The following is a 6,000-nucleotide window of genomic DNA, read 5'->3' on the forward strand; positions in this document are numbered from 1 at the left end:
CTGTAACAGCAGCTTGTCACGAGCCAACGTTTTGGATGTGGGGTACAAAGCAATGGCTCTGAGATAAATGGATTTGTGATTTACTGGACCAGGTGAAGTTGATATATGGAAAGCAGACCAAGTGTTTGTGATGAGCAGCTCAGTATGAACTGGGACTTACAGGCCAAAAGCACTATAGGAATGGCTTGGAAGCACTTGGATTCAAGAAACAATTGCAGAAAATGCATATGCTGAAAGCACATATGGGAAAATTGTGCACGAGCAGAAAAATCACACGTGCACAGAACAATAATATATATATATACATTCAGCAAAAAATGCTTGCACAAAGATGGAAGCACGGCTGGTCCCCAGGGAAGGCAGTGCTCTGGGCTGTTTTGATCACCTAGAATTGAAAAGGAACAAATGCAAGCAAGCAGTACTTTTATCTTCACCTCCATCTGAGTATTTGCAAGGACAGAACACAGAACAGCAGCTGGCTGCAAACAGCCTCATGGCCAAGGGTACGTGTGGGTGCTGGAGGAATTCAGCTCCACATCACGGAGTACTTTGAACTCAGAGAACAGCCCCATGCTCCAGGAGCGTGCACACAGCTATAGGATTCTTCCAGCAGGGAGATACGTGAGGTCAGGATTCTCAGAAGTGTTTACAAAGTGCTTAACTTCCCCCTGCCGAAAAGAGGATCCTTGCAGCTCAGCACCTCATTTTACCCCCCAGCCCCAGATCTCCCCTGCACAGACCCACTCTCAGCACGTTGTGACCTCAACCAACTTACCCCATGTCCCTCAGGCAAAGGAGTGAGGGTTAAGGTTTTCTCAGGGCTGTGTTTTATGTCAGGCCATGGCGTTACCTACAAATCCCGCCGTGCTCCTCGCTTCCAAGAACTGCTGAGCACTTTATGCTTAAATGCAACCCATAATCCCCAGAGCAGCAGCACAGGAGCTCCTGTAACCCCAACAGTGATGCTCTGAGCCTGAGCCTGTGAACATCCAGCCAGCCATCAAGGCCCAAATCCATGCATGTCAATACCCAGCCATCTTCCCCAGGTCACAGCACTAGAGGAGACCTCAGCAGAATGGGAAGGAAATAATAGCAACCCCAGGGATGTTCTACAGGAGGATGAGAATGGGTTTGGCTCACAAATATATGAAGGAAAGAAGCAGAAAAGTGTCCTGTGTGCCTTGATGGTCCTTTCCTGATTGCATCCCCATCCGCAACCCGTGCTCTTATGTTGCAGGGGTTGGCCATATGGGAAATATCTTGGGGAAAAAAAAATAAATCATAGCATCACAGAATAATAGAATGGCCTGAGTTGAAAAGGAGCACAATGATCATCTCATTTCAACCCCCTGCTATGTGCAGGGCCACCGACCACCAGACCAGGCTGCCCAAAATGGACCAGTGCTTTGGGAATGCCAAAGAGCTCGGGGCGTAAGTGAAGAGACGGATATGTTCCTATCACAGCCCAACTCCCAGCAGCAATTTTATGTTGGAAGTACTTTCAGGCTCATGGCAGCCCTGGTAACAAGATGTGTTGATAACCAAAATATAGATACGTATGCACACGGATGATAGAGGCACTGAATGGCTTGAGTTGGAAGGGATCCCTAGAGGCCATCTGGTCCCACGTAAGTGTGGTATATCCACAGAAGTGTGGGTTTAGAAGTAACAATAGTAGGTAGTAACAGAGCAGGGAATAATCTTGTCTTCACGTCCATAGTGGATGGGGAAACAGCAATGGGTGTGATCACTGCCAGGAATCTGGTTTGGAACAGACTGGCTGGAAAGGCTGTGGCCTCTTCATCACAGAAGGTCTTTAACAGCGTTTGAACATCCTATCTGCCAGGTGACGCATGGCATGGCTGTACCTGAACTTCCCTTCTAAATAAAGGGAACGGCCCTTCTGACCTCCTAACACCCTTCCCAGCCCCATTTCTCTCTGTTGGCAGTCCTGGGAATGGTAATATCATCTCCATTCTCACCTCCACCGCTCTAAGAGGATTTCCCGCAGGATGTGCCTTAGCTAATAGGCTTCAACAGATCTTTTGTGGGGCCAGCTTTAGCACGACCTGCTACGAAGTGATCAATACCCCTTCCTCCTTACTGACACCAACGCCCAACATTTTCCCCATCGCCGGGTTTTGTTGCTTCTCTTGCTCTTTGCTCTGATCAATACATGAGAAACTGAAGGAGTAAGAGTTTTCTTGACCAAAATAAACCCTTCAGTGAAGATCTGTGTTTTATTTGTGGATTGAAGTCCTGAATGAAGGCTCTCGGTGCAGGAGGTGAAGGCACCTGACTTTGAGGACTTGCTGCTGTCTCTGTTTCTCCAGCTCTTGCCCCACGGTTTGGGTCTGTCTCAGGGTTTCCAAAGACGTGCCCTGGGCTCTGGCACTCAGTGCTGCAGGGAACTGGCCGCTGCCCAGAGCGCTTTTCTTCCCGCACTGACAAGCTGCAGATGGGCCCCGCTGACTTATGTGCTGCTTCTCCAACACACGCAGAGCATTTCCAGCCTCAGCTCCACCTCCACAAATCTCCTCCCAGCCACAGGTTAAAAACGCGGAGTAGTTTTCTTTGTCAGCTCTGTGCTTAGCAGTGCTGAGACAGACCTGGGCTGAGATGTCCTGGTGGCTGCACTCTTCCTTGTTTTATTGCTGTCCCACCTTTCCTGCTGCTGCCTTGGCCATGCCCAGCCCTGGAGTTTGGCAATGCAGACCCATCAGTGTGGTGGGTCAGGGCAGCACTGACCTCTGCCCTGCACGGACGCTCTGAGCTAGATGTGAAATCCATCTCGTCTCGGTCCTTGTCTGGCAGATGTGGATATCCCAGACACAAGGAGCTCTGATACAACAGGATTGCAAGTTTTTACAAGGGAGCTGAAGCCAACTACTCTGGCCGATTAAAAAAGAACAAGAGGGGAAATAGAATCAGAGAATCAGAGAATCAGCAAGGTTGGAAAGACCTACAAGATCATCCAGTCCAACCATCCGCCTAACAGAGATTAGCAGAGATGGCCACCACAAGAGGAGATGAGGCTGTAGAGATTATGAAGCAATAGGGCTAACATAGAGAGGCCTATTGCTTTATCCTTGTAAATGTATGTTAAATCCAGACATCATGTCTTTATTTTTCAATTTGTATTTTTTTATTTCTATTTTGCTTGCTATGTTCTGATTAGAACACAGCTATTTGCTTAAAATAACCAGTGATTTCAACTTGTTGACTTGGTCCTTTCTAGACTGATTACTCTTCTTTCTTCCTCTTCCTATCTACCTATAGTTCTTCAGCCCAGTATTTGGGTCAGCCCCAAAGCAGTGTGAATCAATGGTTTATGAAACTGAAATTATCCTCCCCTCCCCTCCTCTCCATAGCCCACCCCAACCCACCTCACTCCACCTCACTCCACTCCACTCCACTCCACTCCACTCCACTCCACTCCACTCCACTCCACTCCACTCCACTCCATCCCATCCCATCCCATCCCATCCCATCCCATCCCATCCCATCCCATCCCATCCCATCTACTTTCCCATCCCATCCCATCCCATCCCATCCCATCCCATCCCATCCCATCCCATCTACTTTCCCATCCCATCCCATCCCATCTCCATTCCCATCCCATCCCATCCCATCCCATCCCATCCATCCCATCCCATCCCATCCATCCCATCCCATCCCATCCCATCCCATCCCATCTACTTTCTTAGACACTCCGGTATCACAGGATGAGACAAAGAGCCATTTAGAGGCTGCAGAGACAGTAGAGAAAATCAATACTGACCTAATCAAGTTGAGACCTCCATCTTGCAAATGCCTATTTTAAGAGCAGTGAGTACCACTCTTTTTCCGAATTTCCTGGCCTGATCGTGCAACCCTGGGGTGCACAGAGATCATTTGCAGAAATGTTATTGCTGCAGTGAATGGGTCTCCCTGGGTAAGTAAAGGATTGCAGGACTGGGTCTGTCTGGTGCCTGCTGCCCACATGCAGCCATGGAATGGCTCCGCAGGGACACACAGGGGTTGTGAAATCAGGCTGGTGCCTTTTCCTTGCGGACTTCGTTATCTCTGACTAGTTCTGTTTTTGGCTGTGATGCAGCCTCTGCTCTTAATGCTGTGAGGGACTGAAGTCAGCCCTTCAGACTGTAGATCTGTCCCACGCCACGTGCCCTGGAATTGCAGGACTATCAGGATGTGCTTCTGATAGCACATGATTTGCAAGCTATCCAACACCACAGGAAGGCTCGGGTTGTTGTTTAGATGGGCGGAGCTAGGAGCAGTCAAAAAACAGCATCCTGCAGGATGTCTGCCAACCCCTTCTGCCATACAACTTGCAGAGTGCCACAGGGACTGCATTAGTGCGGCTCAGCTGACTTCCCAAAGGAAAGAGACGCACTTCTGTTCCAAGATCCTTCTCCATTCATCAGAAGGTGGAATTTTCAACCGTGCAACACTCATTTGTTTGAGGAAAAAAGCCACAAAGGTGCCCTGACCCCGGGTGTCCCCAGCGATGGGGCACCACCATCTCACAAGGCAGATTTGGTCACCGCTGTGCAGTTTCCATCCCCTCTCCTGGAGACAAACCCCTGGATGTGGATATGGAAATGGTCCTAACATCAAGGGATCTCTTAACATCTCTGCAGGGCTGGAATCCTAAGGGAGGAGAGCAGTAGGATGAGGTGAAAGGAGGGTTTGCCCAGCTTTCTTCTGTGCACATGTGTGGGTGCACCTGTCTGACGGTCCCAAAGGGTTTGATGGTAGGAGGCAAAATGCTTCGGGGATGGAAAGCACCATAAACGGGCAAACCCCAAGGGATGGCTCTTGGCCGTGTCATGTAAGTCACGGTCATAGGGCCAATCTCTCCTCTTCAGTAATTCATTTTTTCTCATTATCTTGGGATGACGGATCCCATGAAGGATTCGAGGATGGAGCTGTCATGGTCAGAGCAATGATGAGCCCTGCGGAGCTGGCAAGGAGGTCAGTGTGGGGCAGGCAGCCTTGGCTAATAGCATTACAGGGACAAGCCCTGGGGACAGAGGGAATAAGAAGCTTTCATCAGGGATTCTCCTGTGTTGAATCACACGGTGGAGGCAGGAAGGCGAGGAGGAGCACTGCTGCCCTCAGTGTGGAGATCCCCCATCTTTCAGCAATGGGAAACGCTATTTTACCCCACTGTATTTATAACCAGATTGCCATGCCTGCCCCATCCCTGGAGGTGTTCAAGGCCAGGTTGGATGGGGCCCTGGGCAGCCTGGGCTGCTGTGAAATGTGGAGGTTGGTGGCCCTGCCTGCAGTGAGGGTTGGAGCTCCGTGATCCTTGAGGTCCCTTCCAACCCAAGCCATTCTATGGTTCTGTAATTCTGTGATGCCTAATGCCTCCACGTCCTTCTTAATAGAAGCAGCAAACATAATTGCAAAAAGCACCAATCCTCCCTATTTCTCGTGTGCCTGATGTGGTTCTGAAAGCAGCCTCCCAGGTGCAGTGCATTACAAGCAGAGCTGGCTTGCTGTCTATCTCTAATTCTCCAGTGCTCATTCAGCACAGGACCAAAGTTCTTTAGCCTTACAGTTAATTTTTAGGTGCTCTAATTTTAGACTGTATCTAGGCAGCCAGACCCTGAGCTGCTGCCAGCATCCAAACTCTGGCTTTGCTCAGTGACTTGCATGAATCCTCCTGTCTTGCGGGGAGAAGCGAGGGTGCGGTGAGTATTTTATCATTTTCCATACCCTTTTTTTTTAATGCCCCCTGGCACAAAGCTCACTGTGATGATCTCTTGCAGCCTGGGCCAAATTTTCTTCCCCTTATGAAAAGAGGCGGGCGTGCAGCTTCAGGGGAGAAGCTCTCATTTCTTTGCCTCTTTCCTGGGATCGTGGATGAAAGCAACCAGGAATGAGCACGCACACGCCCAAGGTGCCCACATTACCTTCAGAAATCGCTCTGGAGAAAAGGTGTTGCAAAGCTCTGCTGCGCAAACATCCCCTTCCCAGGCAAATTCTTTGAGG

Source organism: Meleagris gallopavo, chromosome 1, assembly GCF_905368555.1.
Source record: "Meleagris gallopavo chromosome 1, MGAL_WU_HG_1.1, whole genome shotgun sequence".
NCBI lineage: Eukaryota > Metazoa > Chordata > Aves > Galliformes > Phasianidae > Meleagris > Meleagris gallopavo.